Raw genomic sequence first — 23855 nt, forward strand, 5'->3', positions numbered from 1 at the left:
AGATACGATGTTCTAATGGTGATTGAATATTAAATTATCCTAAATCATTTTGATGTATGTTGCAGGGAACAAAGTGGGGTTTTTTTCTATTTGGGTTTAGAGTCACAGTCTGGACGCAACATCAAAAGTATCATAGGCCAGATAATGCCTATACTCCTTCTACTTGTTGGCCTGCTGGCGAAGCTCTGCAGCCTGCTCCAAAGGGAGAGTGTCTCTCTGCCAGAGTCAGTGTACTGTTTACCAAAGACTCCAAGTAAAGGCTCATGTCGGTAGTACTGGATATGGGCAATGAGCACCAAGGCCTGAAAAGTCTCTTCCAAATGAGTCCAAAGTTCTATCCTCCTACCCCGGGGGTGCTAAGGCATGAGACAGAGAACTCTTGGCCCATTTGAGAGCGGATTTGACCACCATGGAGTTGTGGAGCAACTGTGCCTTCTCAAATCCATGGATATGATACTGTGGGGCTCATTTTCAAAGCACTTAGACTTACAAAGTTCCATAGGTTACTATGTAACTTTGTAAGTCTAAGTGCTTTGAAAATACGCCTCTGTGTATCCACCTTCTTAGGCACTACCTGCACTGTGAGGGGAGACTCCCAGCTCTTCAACAGTGCGTCCTTAAGGATAGGGTGCAATGGTACAGTGACCCTTTCCTTAAGAGGAGACTTATAGCTCAGAACAGACATTTCTGCTGTACGCTTCTCCTCCGTTTCCAACTTAAATGAGAGTGCAGCCAAGCCACAAGGATGCATAATGGATTTCCTGTATGTATGTATGTATGTATTTATTTATTTATTTAGTTAGTTAGTTTTTGGTGTATTTAGTTTGTCTGCATTGGGTTATGATCACTATTGCTGCATCCGGGTTTATTTTGCTTTCTAATGATAAAACTGCATAAGAGGAGTTGTTTGAAGAAACTTTGATACTCATATTTTCATGAGCAAACACGTGAGAAAAGCATGCAGAGAATGGCTCTTGGAAATCTGTCCAAACCCTCTGCTTTATTCTGTTCAGTTTTTAGAGTTATTTTGATGTCAGTCAAATTTTTGAGCCCACATGTATAATTTCTTTCCAACATTCCATTGTGTTGGAAAGAATAAAAAGGGATAAATGAGGTACTAACAATAAATTGATATTACTGCTGCTTTAAAATTCTTGGCTGACAAATTTAGAAACATAGATGATATTGGTGAGTAAGGACTGTTTGGTCCACCCAATCTTCTCATGTATATTTATCTCTGTGTTATCACTGTCTTGATGATATGGCCTTTTCCTTTTCCCTGCCACTAAGAAACGGTGAGTGACAGCAGATAAGGACCTGAACGGTCTATCCAAACTGCCCAACATTCACATTCATTATTAAACAATGAATTTGGTAAATGCACATACTTGATCCTGATCTCTTTGCCATTTTCAGGACATAGAAGTTTGCTTGTCACGGTCTTTAAGTTCCAACTGCTGGAGTTGCCGTCAAAGCCTTCTCCACCACATCCTAAATCTGTCTTGCCATACGCAGGAAACAGACAATAGAAGTCTGCCCGGCACCATCTTGGTTCCTTGCAGCCGGAGGTGCTGTCTAAGCACCACTCAATACGTCAGCATGCATACAATTATTTAATTTTCATTTTTATATCATCCTTGCCTTTTTGAATTCTGTCACCATTTTTGTGTCCACCACCTCCCTCAGGAGGGCATTCAAGGCATCGACCACCCTCTCTGTGAAAAAGTAAATCCTGACGTTACATCTAAGTCTATTCTTCTGCGATCTCTATTCATATCCTCCACTTTTACTATTTCTCTATATATGAAAAAGATCTGTTTGTATGTTAATACCTTTCAAGTATTTAAACATCGGTATCATATCTCCCCTTTCCCTCCTTTCCGCTAAGGTATACATAGTTGCTTCTTCCAGTCTTTTCTCGTGCATCTTTTGACACAAACTCCATACCATTTTTGTCACCTTCCTCTGAATCACTTCTAGTTTTTTTATGTCCTTAGCAAGATATGGCCTCCAAAACGCAACACAATACTCCAAGTGGGGCCTCTGTCTATGCATTCTTGAATTTTGTTACTATATTGATTCCTGTCACCTTTATTAAAGACTGTTCTAGATGCCAGTGAAAATTCACACATTCCTGTTGGTCTTCCTCCTTTGTACAGTGACCTATTCTTGAGCTATTTATCCTAGCTAAAATGCTAGCTTCTAGAACCTTATTGAAACTTGACCAAATTTGACAGTTTTGTCTCATTTTACTACTTTTCCTCCTTTAAGAGAATATATCTTTAGCTCCTTTAAATTTCTTTATGTATGGCTTTTGGTGTAGGCTATACACCATTTTCAGAAGGGCTTTACTTTTTGAAATGCTATCACCTTTTCATGTTTTTATATAGTTGAGGGGACAAAAAAGCAGAGATTGCCAAAAAAGTGAAAACATAAGTCTAGGTCCAACATTGAAAGCATTTGTTGACAAACTAATTCGACATGGCCGTGTTTCAGCACAATGCTTGCTTCAGGGTCAATGTTGGAAATCCGTCTTGTGCATGAGTAGCCAAACGCTACAAATCAGGGGCGTAGCCAGATGGCCAATTTTGGGTGGGCCTGAGCCCAAGGTAGATGGGCATGGAATTCATCCCCCGGTCCCCCTCCAGTTTGCTCCTCTCTCCACCCCTCCCTGCCCACAAACCCCAAATGTTAAATACTTCAGCTAGCAGGGATCCCAAACCCTGCCAGCTGAAGATTTCCTCCTCCTCCTCGAGCAGCCAGCACTTGCCTCAAACAGATGCTGCTGCCAGCAGGCTGTGCGTGCTCAGTGTTTTTCAATGTATGAAAACTGAGCATGTGCAGAAGGGCAGGTCTTATCCTCAGCTCAAGCCAAGTGCTGCTGGCTGACATTTGGAAGAGCGAGGGATGCCCAAATCTTCAGCTGGCAAGGTTTGGGAATCCCCACCAGCCATAGCAAGAGTGTCACAATTTTGGGTGGGCCTGAGTTCAAAGTGGGTGGACCCCAGCCCACCCAGGCCCACCTGTTGGCTACACCACTGCTACAAATGTACAAGTATTGATTCTTAAGGAAGTGACTGCTTCCTGTCAAACATCACTGCTCAGAATCATTGGTGAAACATTGTGAGCAGTGATGTTTGACACGAATCAATCACTTCCTCAAGAATCAATATTTGTACATTAGTAGTGTTTGGCTGCTCTTGCAAGAAACTGATTTCTGGTATTGACCCTGATATAAGCATTGTGCTGAAACACAGCCGTGTGGGTCAGTTTGTCAATAAAATACTTATCATGAACCTGAAGCATGATAAGATTAAGTCCCTTTCTCCGAGGACAAGCAGGCTGCTTGTTCTCACATGTGGGTGACGTCCACGGCAGCCCCAGGTCCGGAAAATCTTCCTAGCAACAAAGCTTGCTAGAGCCTTCGAGCGCGCGGGTGCGGCCATTTTCCCACCCGTGGCACGAGAGTCCCGCTTCAGTCTTCTTTTTTCCACAGTCAAAAGCGGCTGTTTTACAGTGGTTCTGTTGCCTCAGGAGAAGAAGAGCCTTCACTTTGCCGGCTTTTTCGCCGATTTTCTTCATGTTCGCGTGTGCAGCTCGCGTTTAAGCTGTTCCGTTTCAAAAAAAAAAAAAAAGTTTCCTTTATTTTCTTAGTTTTTCCCTAAGTAAGTTTCCTTTCACTTGCGTGTGCGGCCTTTTTGGCCGCCCGTTCGGGTTTTCTCCCTTTTTTGTGCCCTTTTTTTGGCACCATCGCGAGTTTTGATTTCGCCGCCGCTATTTTTCCATCGATGACATCAAGGATCACCAGCGGCTTCAAGAAGTGCACTCTGTGCAACTGGGCAGTCTCAGTGTGTATTCAGTGCCTTGGGGCCGAACATCGCCTCGACACGTGTACGTTGTGTCTTAGCCTTAAAAAGCGGACACAGGCATCGAGACAAGCTCAACGGGAAAGTCTGTTTGAAGTGTCAGTGTCGGCACCAGAGAGTGCATCGACCTCAGGAACACAGGTAATGGCTGTCCAGAGACCATGCCACGCTGGCAGCAGTGAGCCATCGAGTGGGTCTCCACCTGCCTCGAGGGCTCCTGTGGTGCAGGCCCATCGGGACCGACCCCTTTCGGACCCAACCCTGAGGAGGCGTGTGGATTCCACATCCTCGTCGGTACCGAGGGGTACCGGTGACGTGTCTCGAGCAAAGGCGAAGAAGCACCGTCATTGGTCCCCTTCTCGTCACGGTACCGAGAGCTCTGGGGCGTCGAGGGATTCGACACCCGTGAAGCGTCGATGCCGGGAGGACTGCTCACCCTCCATACAAGAGGTGTCAACACGCCGGTCTCCGGACAGCCTGGTACCGCCTCCTCGTCCTTGGCAGATTCTTGCTTCGACTCCTGTACCGATCCCACAGCCTTTCTCAACAGACATTCTTGACGAGCGCCTCCAAGCTATTCTTCCAGGGCTCCTGGAAGGGCTGCTGCGACCGTCTGTTCCGGTACCGGGGGTGCTTGCGCCTAAGGTACCGTCAATAGATGCGGCGTCTGGCTCCCCGCCTGTGCTGAGGCCTCCGATGTCGGTGCCGCTTGCGGCATTGGCCTCGGCTGCCACCCAAGTTGTCTCCCCGTCGACATCGATGGAGGGAGCTTCATCGCTGCCGATACGGGAGTTGACTTCTCGACATCGCCATCGAGGACATAGCTACTCGGCGTCGAGACAGGCTCGGTTTCGGACTGCAGTCAGAGAACTCCTGTCCGATACCGAGGGAGAGGGACCCAGAGTTGATGAAGTCCCAGTTGCCTCACGACTCTGCGGTTGTGGATTCCGCTCTAAAGAGAGTCAAAAGTACGAGAGATTTCACCTCGGCGCCCCCGGGGCGAGAAGCTCGGACTTGGGACTCTTTTGGGAGGAAGGCCTACCAGTCCTCTATGCTCGTGTCCAAAATTCAGTCCTACCAGCTCTACACGAGCATCCACTTGTGGAATAATGTGAAGCAACTGGCAGACTTGGTCGATCAGCTCCCTTCAGAGCAGGCCAAGCCTTTTCAGGAGGTGGTCAGGCAGCTAAGGGCGTGTCGTAAATTCCTGTCCAGGGGTGCTTACGACTCTTTTGATGTGGCATCCAGGGCCACTGCGCAAGGTATAGTGATGCGCAGACTCTCATGGCTGCGTGTCTCTGACCTGGAAAATCGAGTCCAGCAGCGGCTTGCAGATGTCCCTTACTGGGGGGATAATATTTTCGGCGAGAAGGTCAAGCAGGTGGTAGAGCAGCTCCACCAGCGGGAAACCGCACTCGACAAACTCTCCCACCGGGCGCCTTCAGCATCTACCTCATCAAGTAGACGTTTTTATGGGGGAAGGAGGAATGCTCCCTATACTTATCATAAGCGTAGGTACAATCCACCTTCCCGCTAGTCTGCTCAGGCTCAACCCCAGCGCGCTCGTTCACATCAACAGCGTGCGCCTCGACAGGCCCCTGCAGCTCCCCAGCAAAAGCAAGGGACGGGCTTTTGACTGGCTCCAGGCGAGCATAGCCGCAATCAAAGTGTCCGTGCCGGACGATCTACCGGTCGGGGGGAGGTTAGCATTTTTTCACCAAAGGTGGCCTCTTGTAACCTCTGACCGGTGGGTTTTTCAAATAGTCTGGCGGGGGTACTCCCTCAATTTGATCTCCAAACCTCCAAATTGCCCACCGGGAGCTCAGTCCTTCAGCTTCCAGCACAGGCAGGCAGTTGCAGAGGAACTCTCCGCTCTTCTCAGCGCCAATGCGGTCGAGCCCATTCCACCGGGGCAAGAAGGGCTGGGATTCTATTCCAGGTACTTCCTTGTGCAAAAGAACACAGGGGGGATGCGTCCCATCCTAGACTTAAGGGCCCTGAACAAATATCTGATTCGAGAAAAGTTCAGGATGCTTTCCCTGGGCACCCTTCTTCCCATGATTCAGAAAAACGACTGGCTGTGCTCCCTGGATTTAAAGGATGCTTATACACACATCCCGATACTTCCAGCTCACAGGCAGTATCTATGATTCCGTCTGGGAACACAGCACTTTAAGTATTGTGTACTGCCCTTTGGGCTCGCCTCTGCGCCTTGGGTGTTCACCAGATGCCTGGCGGTCGTTGCAGCATTGCTACGCAGGCTGGGAGAGCATGAGGCATATTTTCAAAGCACTTTGGGAGGCTAAGTTCCATAGGTTTCTATGGAACTTTGGGAGGCTAAGTGCTTTGAAAATGAGCCTGCATGTGTTCCCTTATCTCGACAATTGGCTGGTGAAGAACACCTCGGAGGCAGGAGCTCTGCAGTCCATGCAGATGACTATTCAACTCCTGGAGCTACTGGGGTTTGTCATAAATTACCCAAAGTCCCACCTTCTTCCGGTTCAGAGACTACAGTTCATAGGAGCCCTGCTGGACTCGCAGATGGCTCATGCCTACCTCCCCGAAGCGAGGGCAGACAATCTTCTGTCGCTAGTTTCCTTGGCCAGAGTGTCTCAGCAGATCACAGCTCAGCAGATGTTGAGGCTTCTGGGCCATATGGCCTCCACAGTTCATGAGACTCCCATGGCCCATCTTCACATGAGATCAGCTCAATGGACCCTAGCTTCCCAGTGGTATCAAGCTGCAGAGGATCTAGAGGATGCAATCCTGTTGTCCACCGCTTTTCACAACTCCCTGATATGGTGGACAGTTCGATCCAATTTGACCTTGGGACGTCCTTTTCAAATTCCTCAGCCGCAAAAAGTTCTGACATCGGATGCATCTTTCCTGGGATGGGGAGCCCATGTAGATGGGCTTCACACTCAGGGAGTTTGGTCCCTCTGGGAAACAGGTCTTCAGATCAGTCTTCTGGATTTGTGAGCAGTCTGGAACGCTCTAAAGGCTTTCAAAGATTGGCTGTCCAATAAAATCATTCATATTCGGAGAGACAATCAGGTTGCCATGTATTACATCAACAAGCAGGGGGCACCGGATCTCGCCTCCTGTGTTGGGAAGCCGTCCAGATGTGGCTTTGGGCTCAACGTCACGGCATGTTTCTCCAGGCCACATATCTGGCAGGCATAAACAACAGTCTGGCCGACAGGTTGAGCAGGATCATGCAACCTCACAAGTGGTCACTGAACATGGCAGTAGTCCGTAAGATCTTCCGAGCGTGGGGCACCCCCTCGGTGAATCTTTTTGCCACTCAGATCAATCACAAGGTCCCTCACTTCTGTTTCAGACTTCAGGCCCACGACAGACTAGCATCGGATGCTTTTCTCCTTCATTGGGGGGAAGGGCCTTCTGTATGCATATTCTCCAATACCTCTGGTGGGGAAGACTTTGCTGAAACTCAGGCAAGACCGTGGGACCATGATTCTGATAACTCCTTACTGGCCGCGTCAGATTTGGTTCCCTCTTCTTCTAGACTTATTCTCCGAAGAACCGTGGAGATTGGAATGTTTTCCAACCCTCATCACTCAGAACGAGGGGGTGCTTCTGCATCCCGACCTCCAGTCTCTGGCTCGCATGGCCTGGATGTTGAGGGCGTAGATTTTGCCTCCTTGAGTCTTTCTGAGGGTGTCTCCCGAGTCTTGCTTGCTTCCAGAAAAGATTCCACAAAGAGGTGTTACTCTTTTAAATGGAGGAGGTTTGCCCTCTGGTGTGATAGCAAGGCCCAAGATCCTCGTTCTTGTCCTACACAGACCCTGCTTGAATACCTTCTGCACTTGTCAGAGTCTGGTCTTAAGACCAACTCCGTAAGGGTTCACCTTAGTGCCATTAGTGCTTATCATTATCATGTGGAGGGTAAGCCTATCTCTGGACAGCCTTTAGTTGTTTGATTTATGAGAGGTTTGCTTTTGTCAAAGCCCCCTGTCAAACCTCCTATGGTGTCATGGGATCTCAACGCCGTTCTCACCCAGCTGATGAATCCTCCTTTTGAGCCACAAAATTCCTGCCATCTGAAGTACTTGACCTGGAAGGTCATTTTCTTGATGGCTGTTACTTCAGCTCGTAGAGTCAGTGAGCTTCAAGCCTTGGTAGCCCATGCTCCCTACTTGGAGCTGTTCCTTTTCTTTGGTTTGCTTCTTAAGTTGACTGAAGCGGGACTCTCGCATGACGGGCAAGAGGATGGCCGCACATGCGCAGTGCGCACACCCGCGTGCTCGAAGGCTCTAGCAAGCTTTGTTGCTAGGAAGATTTTCTGGACCTGGGGCTGCCGTGGACGTCACCCACATGTGAGAACAATCAGCCTGCAGTCCTCGGAGAATACCTGCTACAGGTAAGCGTCTTCGCTTTTCTGCATCAGAATGTCTGTTCCGGCCTTATTCTTTAGACAACTGAAAAACTGACTTTTTTGAAAATCTGTTAACTTTGTGATTAGTTGGATATATAATGGATTTTATACTGTGTAAATAAAGTGTAATTTTTATGCTATCCACCTTGAACTGAAAGATAAAGCGGAATATAAATGTTCGTGTTAAATTAAATTACACCTTTAAGCAGTTGGGGATTCTGGCACTCTGAGACCAAATGTTGTGTTGCCCAGTTAAATCCTAAAGGAGAAGCATTAAAACAACGCAGACATTGAGTTCACTACAGAAAACGCGGTTAGTCATGAGGATAAAACTTGCTGACACATTCATTATCCTTGCTATCACTTTTTTTTTTAAAGAGGAAAACGTTTTGGGTTTTTTTTTCCTGTTATGCTTGATTGATTTTTTTTTTCTTTCCTGACATCTTTAACAGCTGTTTAATCTAGTCAGGAAAGCATTCCCAAGTGCTTTCTCCTCGAGGGATCCTCTTTTAGGATCACAGAACAACCCTTCAGGAAGAAGAAATATACATTTCCAAAGCAAGGAGTGTCTGTGTGTGTTAATATGTTTCATCAGACAGTATTCATGCTGCAAAGCTAAATTAATTGTCTAATTAAACAAATTTTTCTCATGTGGGTTCTTTTGCTTTTCATTAGACCAGCATATAAATTATCCAAAATTTGTTATACATAAGCTTGTGTAGATTGTTCTCTTGTGATTTTTTTTTTTTTTAACCTCAACATGGAAATATCAGATTCTGTGCAAGTCTGGATAACATCCCAAGTTTGTTCAGAGAATGCTGCACCCTCTGTTTTATCCTTTATTTGATAGACATGAAGGGTTTTGGCTATATTTGATCTACAGAACTCCATAGCTCTCAGCAACTCTTCAGAGTGCCCAGAGATTGTGAAAATGTCACATGCTGAATCCTCTCCAGCTCTGCCTGACTATTGCAGTAATCTTAGGCTATCAAACCCTTCTGGTTCTCACTAAATATGCCAACTAATGTGTTCCATAGCATGCCCTGATTAAGAAATATGAGGGGCAGGCTTGGAAGGTGGTGTCCCTGTGGGTCATGAGAAACCTTGACTTTTGGTCAACTTGTAATCTTGGTTTATGCTGGATAAACTTAGTACTCTTTGCACTTGGTACTCTCTGATTACCTGGGCTTAATTTAGCATGGTGGCAAAGTTATAAACTGGAAGACCTATCTAACAGAATGCCTGGCTGCAATACAGCTGGGTCTCATGAGAATGTAACATAGAAATTACATTTTTTTAGATTTTTGTTTTTCTCCACTTTCCTAACAGTTCATACTATGCTCTGTTTCTATAAAACTGGAATGTTTTTCTTTGACTGTAGGATATAATAATAAAGGTAAAACAAGCTGTTGGGAATATTTTGCTACTGAAATGGACTGGATCTTCCAGATAGAATAGACAAAATTAAAAATGATCTAGCAAAGCATGATGTGTACGCAGGTGACTGGTAACTATTACTAGATGCAAACAAGTGCAGTCATACCTTTAGGACGCTAAAATGTAAGGTAGCGTTATGTGATGGGGAAGGGACATGTGCACCACTAATCAGGAGGAAGATCTTGGGGAATTGATATCTCACTATCTCAAGGTACCAAAATCATGACCAAAGCCACTGGAAAGCTAGAGCACATAGGGAGAACCATAGCTAGTAGAAAGGAGGGACTCTGTTGAGATCATTGATGGGACCTTATCCGGAGTGCTGTGTCACTTTCTGGAAACCATACCTCCAAAAGAATATAGACGGTGGAAGTGTTTGGCTGCTGGTCCATTGGAGTGGAACAGGATGCCAGTATTTTTTTTAGAATTATGGTGACTCACCAGTTATTGTTTTTTTAAGAGCATTTAAAAGCTTTGCTTTTTACTCACTTTTTTTTTTTTTTAATTTGCAAGAAGTCTTTATTATCCATTGAAACAGCACAAGGGAACCACAAAAAATAAAAGAATACAACATGCTGATTCTAATACAGGAACCCGCCAGTACAGCTTGTATGATTGCATTCAATAGTTTCAACATAACTATGTCAACTGCATTAAACTTCACATTTTTTATCCAATTTTCAAGAAAACAAAGATTTCTCCCCCCCCCCCCCCCCCGCCCTCCAGGTGGACACTACTGGGCACTACCCCTCGTATCACTCTTTGTATATAGCAGCTAGATTTACAGAGCGTCAAAAGGGATGGGCCCCCAAACAGAACGCCATTTTCCCAATTGTTGTTTACGCTCAGCCACTAGTCTCTCCATTTCACGAACATACCTCAACTTATTAAGCCATCTAGCTAAAGAGGGAACCCCCCTCCTTTCGCCAATGTGACGCTACAACCACCCTTGCTGTGCCAACCGCATGTTTGACTAGGGTCTGCTGGTGTGGCAGTAGGCCTGCACTCCTAGCTGAAAACAGAAACACCTCAGGGGCCCATGGCACAACACACCCCAACCAGTTCTGTAACCTGAAATGTACAGCCTTCCAAAATGCACGAATTTTGACACAGCTCCACCAAATGTGCCCCATTGTACCTTTGTGACCACACCTTCTCCAGCACATGTCTGAAGAGGTCGGAAAGATCCGCTGCAGTCGGGCCGGTGTAAGGTACCATCGATATAATACTTTGACAGCGTTCTCTTGCAGAGGAACATGAATTGATACCCCTATCACTGCTTTTTCTATTCTCTCCCACTCGGATTCTCCCAACTTTACACCTAATTCCCGCTCCCAGCTACCCCTATGCGTTCCACAACTGGGTGCCTGCTTACTTATGGTGTGGTACAAGGAACCTATCAAGCCCCAGGACGAGTCAAACTTCTCGCATATCTCCTCCAGGTCAAGTTTCTTACGCTGCATTACCTCTCGCACCGCCTTACCCTTGAGAAGGGATGCCAACTGGCAATAGGCAAATTGTAAAACGGGCCTCTGCCGCCTCTGCTCTCTCAGTTTGTTCGTCCATGCGCTCTTCCAGCGTCTCGACCCTGCCCCCTAGCTCGCGGAGATCGAGGCTAATGGCATCCACGTGGTCGAGGATTTCTTGTTTAGAGGCCTTGATCTCTGCCCTGATCTCTTTGAGACATTTGGCCAGCTCTTTAGGTATTACATCGCTTAGGGCAGTTCTACGCACCTCAGCGCTAGAGGCAGCTGACTCAGATCCTGACGAGTTTCCAGGATCAGGCGACGCGCGCCTCGAGCGGTTCTTCGCCACTTGCCTCAATGAACTCCGCTCTCCTTCTCGCGGCTGGGATGCTGTCGTTTTACTCATTTTGTTCTCAGGACCTCCTCACGTCTCCAGAGACCTTCCCCACCACTTTTGCAGGACTGGATGACCGCAAATGAAGCAATTTTTAAGCGGGTAAGCGCGGAGCTATGGGCTCAGGCAACCATTCAGGTCCGTGACGTCACCGGAAGTCCTTTTTACTCACTTTTTAAATGACTGATATAATGTCTAGGTGTGTGGGGTTTGGGGTTTGTTTGTTTTTTTTTTTTGCATTGAGTATGTCTTAAATTCATACAGTAGTTTGTGGGCTGTTCTTGCAGATAGAATCTTATAGGTTCCAATTTATCATTCCTCCCACAACTCTCTCAGGTCATTAAACGCTCCTTTTACAAGATGTAAACCACCTAGATGTGTTAATGATTGGCAGTATATCAAATAAAGTGAACCATGAGCCATCATGGCTAGAAGGAAAGATCATTGCTAGTGGGTAGAAGCTAATTGCAGTCTGAAAATCTTCTGGCTTAATAAGTGGCTTAAGGACTCTTGTATATTACATAGTAATATGGTAGATGATGGCAGATAAAGACCTGTATGGTCCATCCAGTCTGCCCGATAAGATAAACTCATTACGTATGGTATGAAATGATACATTATATGTATATCTGATTTTTATTTATCTTTGCTATTTTTAGGGCATAGACCATTCAAGTCTGCCTGGCACTGGCCTTTTTCTAAAATTTCTGAAGTTGTCACAGCTTCTGAATAGCTCCACTCCAGCCCATCCAAATCTATTCAGCCTTGATCAGGGCACAGACCGTAGAAATCTGCCCAACACCGGCTTTCCTACCTAATCTCTGCTAGGCTTCTTTGGATCCTATCCTTTCTTCTACCACGGTGCCACTCCTTCCAAGTAAATGATATCCCCTTAGTGTGACTATTTTAAAATTACTTAGTAAATCCAAAAAGTGGAAACAAACTGAAAACTCTAAAGCTGTGATTGACCAAACAGTGTTCTTGGTCCCCTCCTCTTTTCTATCTACACTTCTTCCCTTGGTTCATTAATCTCATCCCATGGCTTTTCCTACCATCTCTATGCTGATGACTCCCAAATCTACCTTTCTACCCCTGATATCTCACCTTGCATCCAAACCAAAGTTTCAGCGTGCTTGTCTGACATTGCTGTCTGGATGTCTCAACGCCACCTGAAATTAAATATGACCAAAACCGAGCTTCTCATTTTCCCCCCCAAACCCACCTCCTCGCTCCCCCCATTTTCTATTTCTGTTGATGGCTCTCTCATTCTCCCTGTCTCCTCAGCTCGAAACCTTGGGGTCATCTTTGACTCTTCTCTCTCCTTCTCTGCTCATATCCAGCAGATTGCCAAGACCTGTCGTTTCTTTCTTTAAAACATCCGTAAAACCCGCCCCTTTCTTTCCGAGCACTCTACCAAAACCCACATCCACACCCTTGTCACCTCTCGTTTAGACTACTGCAATCTGCTTCTTGCTGGCCTCCCACTTAGTCACCTCTCCCCTCTCCAGTCGGTTCAAAACTTTGCTGCCCGTCTCGTCTTCCGCCAGGGTCGCTTTACTCATACTACCCCTCTCCTCAAGACCCTTCACTGGCTCCCTATCCGTTTTCGCATCCTGTTCAAACTTCTTCTACTAACCTATAAATGTACTCACTCTGCTGCTCCCCAGTATCTCTCCACACTCATCCTTCCCTACACCCCTTCCCGTGCACTCCGCTCCATGGATAAATGCTTCTTATCTGTTCCCTTCTCCACTACTGCCAACTCCAGACTTCACGCCTTCTGTCTCGCTGCACCCTTCGCCTGGAATAAACTTCCTGAGCCCCTACGTCTTGCCCCATCCTTGGCCACCTTTAAATCTAGACTGAAAGCCCACCTCTTTAACATTGCTTTTGACTCGTAACCACTTGTAACCACTCGCCTCCACCTACCCTCCTTTCTTCCTTCCCGTTCACATTAATTGATTTGATTTGCTTACTTTATTTATTTTTTGTCTATTAGATTGTAAGCTCTTTGACCAGGGACTGTCTTTCTTCTATGTTTGTGCAGCGCTGCGTACGCCTTGTAGTGCTATAGAAATGCTAAATAGTAGTAGTAGTAGTAATGAAGAGTCCAGTAATGATTTTGTAATAGTACAAAAACGAGTTTAAAAACGAGGAAAACACCCAAACACTTACTTTAATTTCAGCGTTTTTATCTGGGGTCGTGGTATTCATCATTGGTCAGAAAAACCTCGTAACTTTTTCTTTATTTGAATTAATATATTTTATCATACTTTATTCATCCTTTGTTAAAATAACCATTTACTACAGTAAATTTACCATGACCCCAGCTAAAGACGCTGAAATTAAAGTAAGTGTTTGGGTGTTTTGAGATCTTTTCCTCGGTTTTAAAGAAATCTTTGTACTATTACAAAATTGTTACTGGACTCTTCACTATACTGTTTATTTTAAAATTAAACATTTTCTTTTTCTGTGGAAATGAATCAAAACTGCAGTTTAGAAGTGAGGAACGCAAACAGTAATTTCAAAGCCTAAACTTGGTGGCATTCTTTAAATTTCACTACATTGTTTATTGTTTATATTCAATTTTCTATACCACCTAAATTGAAAACCAAGTCAAGGCGGTGTACACTCAAATCTATAATGAAACCAAGCTGGATTTCTTGTAGCAGCTAAAAGCCTGCCGAAGAGAAGTGCTTCAAATCCAAGTTAATACTAGTGGTATTCAGATGGCAGTGCATGACATAATACAATTTGTCACCACTAGTCCAGTAAGATTTATTTCAGTGCACTGGGTTTTTATTTTAAGTTTGGCATTAATCTGCATCCTCCAGTCTAATGCCCTTTTCTGTCCTTGATCATTCCATATCTTTGTAAATTGTATCCTTTTGCTTTGTTGACAAATGGTGGCACTCAGCTCACATTCTGCACCTCTGTACATATAGTTCCATATTTTTAAATCTTTTATAGGCCACTTACGCTGGCCAGTCATGTGATGAAAATAAAGTATCAGACAAGACAGTACCTTTGACTTTTCTGCTGAGTAATAAGTTCACTTGATCAGCCTTTTTCATTTTCCCCCAGATTCTGTATATGGTGACTAAAGTTGTGCACATGGCCAATTTGCACATGAAACTTAATGTGCCAATCAGTGCCAATAATTGGCTGCTTAAAACCAATTATTGGTGTTAATTGGCCTTAATTGGGATTTATGCGCAAATTGTATTCTATAATGATCTGCGCATAAATCCTAAGATGTATTTTGTTGGGGGCATCTTTTGGGTGTATTCCTATGAATTATGTGCATTCTTATAGAATACGCCTGATCGGCACCTAATTTAGGTGCCAGCATTTAGCTGGAGGCGACTTCAGTTACATGCGGATTAGGCGCTTAGGTGCTATTCTGTCAAGTGTGGATAGCCTTTATAGAATACCACTCAATATATAATTTTTTTGCACCAATATTTTCAGTGTGATTTACTGGATCTAGTCCTCTGTGTGAGGTGCAGAATGTCAGAGCAATGTGGTTCTGAGCATTGGGCGAATGCATATAGACTGATCCATATCCTGCTCCTGGCTGTGTTGCGTACGTATGGATGGGAGATACCTTCTGATGCATGGCCTTATCTCTGGCGTCTGTAATCAAGCTTGACACTGGAGCAACTGTGTGATTTTTGTAGTACTTCTTATTCAGTGATATGAAAAAGTATTTGTCTCCCTCCTGTATATATCACACTGAATGGTTAAGAACATAAGAATAGCCATACTGGGTCAGACCAATGGTCTATCTAGCCCAGTATCTTGTTTCCAACAGTGACCAATCCAAGTCACAAATACCTGGCAGAAACCCAATTAGTAGCAACATTCTACGCTACCAATCCCAGGGCAAGTAGTGGCTTTCATGTCCATCTCAATAACAGTCTATTGGCAGGTGTTCCCAAACTTTTTTGGTTCTTGGCACCCCCCCCCCCCTCCCAGCCACATGGGTCTCCATGGCCCCCTCCCCCTGTGTCATGGGTCTCTGCTCCTCCTCTCACACAGCACACTTCTGCCTACCTGCATCCCCCTCCTCTCACACCAGCACACCTCTGCCTCCCTGCATCTCCCTCCTCTCACACCATAACACCTCTGCCTGTCTGCATCCCCCTCCTCTCACACCAGCACACCTCTGCCTGCCTGCATCCCCCTCCTCTCACACCAGCACACCTCTGCCTCCCTGCATCTCCCTCCTCTCATACCATAACACCTCTGCCTTCCCTAAATCCAGCATCATTCGCTACCTTCCTACCTGCAAGTCCAGGATCGCTGCCGCTTCCTTCTCCTTCCCCTTCCACCGCTGCAGTGCTTGCAACTTACATTTTTAGGCCATCCGCAATTCACACAGGCACTCCGGGGCCTTCCTAGTCTGCCGCATCTGGCCCTCTCTGATGCAGCTTCCTGTTGCTAGGGTAGAAGATATCAGAGGGAAGTCCAGCAGTGCCTGTGTGAATTGCGGAGGGCCCGAAAATGTAAGCTGCATGCACTGCGGCAGGGGAAGAAGCAGGAAGTGGCAGATGCCAGGACATCAAACATATAAACGTCGAGTGACCGTACTCACTGGCAAATGCGCACATTTCCCTCTCTGTCCCGCCCCCGCGTCAATACGTGATGACGGGAGGGCGGGACAGAGAGGGAAACTGCACGAAGGGGAGGGAACCGCCGAGGTCGCCACCGCTCCCCCTCCCCCCCCCCCCGGAGTCGCCGCCACCCCCTCCACCCGGCCCGTCTCTTCGCTATTCAACTTACATCTCCGGAGCAGGCAGATGATCTGAGCTGCCGTTGGCCTTCCTTCTCTGCCTGTGTCCCACCCTCGCCGACGTTACGTCACACGAGGGCGGGACACAGGCAGAGAAGGAAGGCCGACGGGAGCTCAGCTGATCTGCCTGCTCCGGAGATGTAAGTTGAATAGCGAAGAGACGGGGCGGCGGCAACTCGGGGGGGGGGGGGTACCGGCATCGGCGAACTCGGGGGGGGGGGGGCAGCGGCGACCCAATAGCCCGTTTTAACGGGCTCAACGGCTAGTCAGGAGTAGAAAGTAGGGAGTGATGCAATGCGGCACCCCTGAGAGTTAGCTGCGGTGCACCAGGGTGCCGCGTCACACAGTTTGGGAACCGCTGGTCTATTGACTTTTCCTCCAGGAACTTGTCCACACCTTTTTTTTAAAACCCAGGTATTCTAATTGCTGTTACCACATCCTTCAGCAACAAGTTCCAGTGCTTAACTATTCTTTGAGTGAAAAAAATATTTCCACCTATTTGTTTTAAACGTATTTCCTTGTAATTTCATGGACTGTCCCCTAGTCTTTGTACTTTCTGAAAGTGAAAAATCAATTCATTTTAACCTATTCTACAGATTTTGTAGACCTCAATCATATCCCCTCAGCTGTCTCTTTTCCAAGCTGAAGAGCCCTAACCTCTTGAGCCTTTCCTCATATGGGAGGAGTTCCATCCCCTTTATCATTTTGGTCGCTCTTCTTTGAACCTTTTCTAATTCCGCTATATCTTTTTTGCGATACGGCAACCAGATTTGAACGCAATGCTGAAGGTGAGGTCACACCATGGAACGATACAGAGGCATTATAATATTCTTGGTCTTATTTTGCATCCCTTTCCTAATAATTCCTAGCATCCTGATTACATTTTTGGCTGTCACAGCACACTGAGCAGAAGATTTCAACATATTGTCTACAATGACACCTAGATCTTTTTCTCGAGCTCACTCCTTAGGTGGACTCTAGCATCAGGTAACTATGATTCAGATTATTCTTTCCAATGTGCATCACTTTGCGTTTGTCCACACTAAATTTCATCTTCCATTTTAATGCCCAGATTGGAAAGTCTTCCTGCAGTTTTGCACAATTGGCTGGTGGACAGCACGTCAAAGGATGGTGCTCAGGCATCCATGCAGAGAACTATTGGGTGCTAGAACTACTAGGGTTTGTTTTAAACTACCCCAAGTCCCATCTGTTCCGGTTCAGCAATTGGAGTTTATTAGAGTCCTGCTAGACACAAAGCAGGTACTAGTCTATCTCCCTGTACTGAGTGTGGATGCCCTAATCGCAGTGCCACTCAGGTTCAGGCTAGCCAGCAGGTCGTTGCTTGGCAGATGTTAAGATTGTTAGGCCAAATGGCAGGTCTTCATATGAGAACTGCCCAGTGGACTTTAGCTTTCCAGTGGTCTCAGGCTTCTGGGAACCTAGCGGATGTCATCCAGGTGACACTGGAGTTGGTTCAGTCCCTCTTCTGGTGGTCAATTCGATTCAAACCAATTTGACTGTGGGACTTCCATTCCAAAATTGTTCAGCCCCAGAAGGTGCTGACAACAGATGCATCCTGCCTGGAATGGGGAGCTCATGTGTATGGGCTAGCTGCAGTCAAGCTTGGCTGTGTTCAATGAGCTGAATCTAATTATCAAAGTCAGTCACTTGGTAGATTGAGTAACTAAGGGGATGATTATTTTTTCACATGGGTGATATGGGTGTTAGATATCTTTGTTCGTTAAATAAAATAAATGAAGTAATAATGTGAAAAACTGTGTGAACTCAGTTTCCCTTTTTCTAATATTACATTTTGTTTAAAGATCAGAAACCATTCAGTGTGGCACATACAATAATAGGGAAAGTCAGGAGGGGCAAAAACTTTCACATCACTATCAGGAGAGGGGCAAAAACTTTCACATCACTATAGATAATTGATCTTGGGTAGTAGGGGTCATTATATTTGTTTGTAGTCCTGCCTTGTAACAAGTTGGAAAAGGTGGAATATAAATTTTAAATGAAATTATCCTACAAGGAAGACTGTGAAACTTAAACTTTGAATCAAGAACTTATCCCAGCCTGCCCCCTATCTTGCCACACACTAGCCCTCTGATAAGCAAAATATGGTTTGCATGTGAATGTCACATTTATCCCACAGAATGTTTTGATCTAGTCTGTGGTGACAATATGTTCTGGTTTATGGCAGCAAGAGAATGTCACTCCTGGCTGAAAGTGACATCCATGGGCCAGAGGTCACCACTGTTTCCTATCAGAGGCCAAGGGGGAAACACATAGAGTTGCAGTAGGGCTGCAGTAGGGCATCGATTCCTGCAGACTCGGGCTGTCTTTTCCGGGAAAAGAATCTGGGCACCTTGGCATTCTGAACTGTAGCCATGAGGTCCATCACCGGAGTTCCCCAACAACGAGAAATCAGTCTGAATTCCGCCGACGAAAGCATCCACTCCGCCACATCCAACAGAGTTCGACTGAGGAAATCTGCCTGGACATTGGACTGGCCCGCAATGTGAGCCACTGATAGGCAAAGAACATGAGTCTCTGCCCACTCCATGAGACGAGATGCCTCCACCGCTAGAGACACGCTGCGAGTCCCTCCTTGATGATTGATGTAAGCTACCGTCATCGAATTGTCCGACAACACCCGAACAGGTCTCCCTTGCAGGAGATCCTGAAAATCGGCCAAGGTATTCACCACCGCTCTCAACTCCAAACAATTTATGGACCACACCGCCTCGAGAGGGGTCCAAGTCCCCTGATTCACTCTGTGTAGACAGTGAGCTCCCCAACCGGCCAGACTGGCATCCATCACGACCACCACCCAGTTTAGGGAGGCTAACGGCATGCCCTTCCGCAACGTGGTCGGGCAAATCCACCAAGACATGCTGCCCCTGGCATCATCCGTCCAGGGTTGACGGCGTTGATAGTCCAGAGACATTGGAGACCATCTGCTCAGAAGAAACAACTGCAGATGCCGCATGTGAGCCCTTGCCCATGGCACCACTTCTAGGGTAGCTGCCATAGACCCCAGGACTTGGACATAGTCCCAAACCCGAGGGCGAGGCATCTGTAGCAAGGCGTGCACCTGTGCCACCAGTTTTACACTCCGGCCATTGGGAAGGAAGACCGTCCCTACCTTCGTGTCGAAAAGTACCCCCAGGTATTCCAAGGTCTGAGTCGGACACAGTTGACTCTTGTCCAGGTTGATAACCCATCCCAATGACTGAAGAAGAGCATCACCCTGGAGGTGGCAGTCTGACTCTCCTGCGGAGAGGAGGCCTGAATCAACCAGTCATCGAAATAAGGATGAACCCTAATTCCCTCCTTCCGCAAGAAGGCCGCCACCACCACCAAGACCTTTGAAAAGGTGCATGGTGCCGTGGCCAGGCCAAAGGGAAGAGCTTGAAACTGGAAGTAACAACCTAAAATCGCAAACCTGAGGAACCTCTGATGCGGTTGCCAAATTGGAATGTGCAGGTAAGCTTCTTTGAGGTCTAGCGCCGTCAAGAACTCTCCCAGCTGAACCGCCGCAATAACGGCTCGTAATGTCTCCATGCGAAAATGACGAACTCGCAGAAACTTGTTCACGACCCTTAAATCGAGAACCGGGTGAAAGGTTCCGCCTTTCTTTGGTACTACAAAGTAAATGGAATAGCGGCCTTTGCGCCACTCGGGAGGAGAGATGGGCACTATGGCTCCCAGCCTTAGAAGTTCTTGCAATGTGGCTAGAACTGCTACCTGCTTTGACTGTGTTCTGCATTGAGACTCCAGAAAAAATTCTGTGACGGGTGCACTGAATTCCAGTTTGTATCCATCCCTCACCATGTCTAGCACCCATTGGTCTGAAGTTATCTTGACCCACTCTGGGAGAAACAGAGAAAGGTGCCCACCTATCCGCTGTGCCCCAGACTGGGCCAGCACCCCACCATTGTGAGGTGCAAGGAGCTGCTCCCTGTCGACCGGGGGCTCCCGCAGCTCGCTTTTCATTGCAAAAGGAAGATCTTTTTGCTGGAAACGGGGATGCTGAAAGGAGCCAGAAGTTCGACCTGGGCGATAACGGCGCGTATCCCGAAAACGGGATTTTGCAGGTCCCTGTCTGGAAGCCGGCCTAGACTTATCTTCAGGGAGACGCTGGGATTTGGACTCCCCCAAATCCTTAACAATTTTCTCTAAGTCTTCTCCAAACAACAGTTTACGTCGAAAAGGCAGACGAATAAGTCGCTGTTTGGAAGCCATAACATCCTCCGAGAGGAGACAGCCAAAGCCATAAGCTTGGCCGAAGAGCGAACCAAGTCATAAAGGGCGTCCGCTAAGTAAGCCAGCCCTACCTCCATTTGAGCAAAGGCCGGAGCCCCGGAACTCTCTGGTTCCTGAAGAGACTCCTGTCCAGAGAGGAGCCAACTCAGACAAGCTCTAGCCACATAGGAACTACAAATGGAAGCAGCAGAAATCAGGCAGACTGAAGTAATTCTCCTCAGCTCTCAACAAATTTCTCTCTTTTTTTTTTTTTAAGTGAGGAGGGAAGGAGAGAGCAAAACAAGAGAGAATAAAAGCCTGTCAGCAGAGAGTACGGGGTGAGGCAGGGACCTTGCAGTAAGGTATGCCTCCAAAGCTGACACCCTCAGTCAGACACTCCTTTCCAGCTCAACTGGCCAGCGGCCCAGGAGCACTCTCAGTGGCCTTGAATCCAGGAGCTGGAGAGAAGCCGTCCATCCACCTGCTGGAGATAGGGATATACTTAACTGATCGAGGGGCTGGCCGTTTGCTTTACTCTCAAGAGTTCTGTTATCTCTATCTCCACCTGCTGGTAGATGGACACAACCCACCAGTTCCTGGATTCATCTGCTGTTTGTGACAAGGAATAATCTGATTCATATTCATTATGGATATCCTGAAAACTCAGCTCGCTGTGAGATCCCCAGGTCAAGTTTGGAAAGCTCTGGTTTACAGTGTATCCAATTTGATCAAGTAAGATCTAGAAAGAGAAATTAAGGGGAAATTATACTGAGTTGGGTTGAAGTAAAAATTTAGGTGGATTGTAAACACAGGTTCTGTCTTGCACAAAATATCCTGTTTAACACTTAGCTATAATGGACTTTAAATCTGTTGCTTTGTGGCAGACATAGCTGATATGTTGCCAGCAGTGGTGATGGGTGCTGATGGGTACTCCCATACCACCCCCATCAATGTTTGCTTTTAGACCCTACCCCATCTGAACTAAAGCTCCATGGTTAATAAGAGCAGAAGGCATTGCACCATCGCCAAAATTTGAAACCGGTGGCCCCACACATACAGGGAGGCAGGAGAAATAAAACAGTGTAACATTAGCCATCCTCCCTCCTTTCCCCACTGATCATAATGATGCTTCAGAAGATGTAGGCTAAGAAAGGGAACCTAATGGAAGATGGAAGGGTCAGGGGCCTCTACTTGATGGGGTGAGTGAAAGGGGCACTTGTGTACTGCAGTACTCTTGACCCATGCACTATTAAGAAAGTGTAGTTAACATTTTTTTCTCTTTTTTTTTTTTTAAATATACTCTTATTTTTTATTTATTTATTTATTTTATTTGTTACATTTGTATCCCATATTTTCCCACCTATTTACAGGCTTAATGTGGCTTACATAGTGCCGGAGATGCGTGTCTAGCTTAACTTTCCTTTCATTGCTGCGCTGGTCCACAGCACTTCCTGGAACCTTGGAGTCATGGACATATATTTCCACTAGGTATAACCGGGGAGAGGGGGAGGCAATAAAATTACCTCTACAGTATCCTCAACCAATATGGAGAATGTCAGACATGATTTAGAGCTGATTCAGGGCCTTCTGCATGCTGGTATACTACACTTATGGCCTGAGCCACTGGGCCAGCCAAACTTACTTTAAATATTAATGAGATGCTTTGTACAAATTGTATGCAGCTCATGAGTATTTATTTTGTCTCATTAGTTACAATACCTCCATGTTAATGCAGACTAAAGCATATGTGTATTAAGGTCTGCTAATCCAAGGTCAGCCTTCACATGCTTTAGCACATTGTACCTCCTCCTCATGTTGTGTAAAGCAGGATTTCATAATAAGTAGAGGGTTTTCAAAGGATTTATCTGGCTAACATTTGGAGACAATACCAGTAATTTAAATTCACCCCCAATCACCACCATTCACTGTCTACATTTTGTCCAATATCCTGCATAAAACTTTATACAGATAATACAAGAATCAGTGCTGGAATTATTTCTGGGTTATAGTTAAGCATTGGCTAATCAGTGCCAATGTTCATTGCTAACTAGCTAAAGTTACTCAGGTGATTTCTGCTTGGATCCACTCTGTCTACTTTCAAGGCCCAGCTCAAAGCTCATCTGTTTACTGCAGCTTTTGCACTCTTGTCACATGTCACCTGCTGGGTCAGATGGGGCCAGGTAATGGTGTCTCTCTGCACTATTTTCTTAGTACTCGCACATTCTCTCCCTCTTAGCTTTCCATTTTACTTCTCTCTCTGACTCTCTATCCATATTGTAGTTCCTTTCTACTTTCTATTATTGATTTTTGTCTGTAAACTACTACTACTACTACTACTTAACATTTCTAAAGCGCTACCAGGGTTGCGCAGCACTGTACAATTAACAAAGAAGGACAGTCCCTGCTCAAAGGAGCTTACAATCTAAAGGACAAAAAGTGCAGTCTAGATTTCCTGGATAGAGGTTCAATGGTTAGGTGCCGAAAGCGACATTGAAGAGGTGGGCTTTGAGCAAGGATTTGAAGATGGGTAGGGAGGGGGCTTGGCGTATGGGCTCAGGGAGTTTATTCCAAGCATAGGGTGAGGTGAGGCAGAAAGGGCGGAGTCTGGAGTTGGCGGTGGTGGAGAAGGGTACTGAGAAGAGGGATTTGTCCTGTGAGCGGAGGTTATGGGTAGGAGCGTAAGGGGAGATGAGGGTACAGAGGTAGTGAGGGGCTGCAGAATGAGTGCATTTGTAGGTTAGTAGGAGAAGCTTGAACTGTATGCGGTACCTGATCGGAAGCCAGTGAAGTGACTTGAGGAGAGGGGTGATATGAGCATATCGGTCTAGGTGGAAGATAAGACGCGCAGCAGAGTTCTGAATGGATTGAAGGGGGGATAGATGGTTAAGTGGGAGGCCAGTGAGGAGTAGGTTGCAGTAGTCAAGGCGAGAGGTAATGAGAGAGTGGATGAGAGTTCGGGTGGTATGCTCAGAGAGGAAAGGGCGAATTTTGCTGATGTTATAGAGAAAGAAGTGACAGGTCTTGGCTGTCTGCTGGATATGGGCAGAGAAGGAGAGGGAGGAGTCGAAGATGACTCTGGTGTTGCGGGCAGATGAGACGGGGAGGATGAGGGTGTTATCGACTGAAATAGAGAGTGGAGGGAGAGGAGAAGTGGGTTTGGGTGGAAAGACAATGAGCCATGTTCAGTTTCAGGTGGTGGTTGGACATCCAGGCAGCAATGTCGGATAAGCAGGCCGATACTTTGGCCTGG

General features: G+C 46.4%; 1 protein-coding gene across 2 annotated transcripts in view; it reads left to right on the plus strand.

Annotated features, from left to right (window-relative positions):
* Nucleotides 1-23855, plus strand: part of LPGAT1 (lysophosphatidylglycerol acyltransferase 1) — a 210943-nt gene that overhangs the window by 138941 nt on the left and 48147 nt on the right. The gene's annotated exons all lie outside the window — the stretch shown is intronic.

This window comes from Microcaecilia unicolor, chromosome 3 (genome assembly GCF_901765095.1).
Source record: "Microcaecilia unicolor chromosome 3, aMicUni1.1, whole genome shotgun sequence".
Classification (NCBI taxonomy): Eukaryota; Metazoa; Chordata; class Amphibia; order Gymnophiona; family Siphonopidae; genus Microcaecilia; species Microcaecilia unicolor.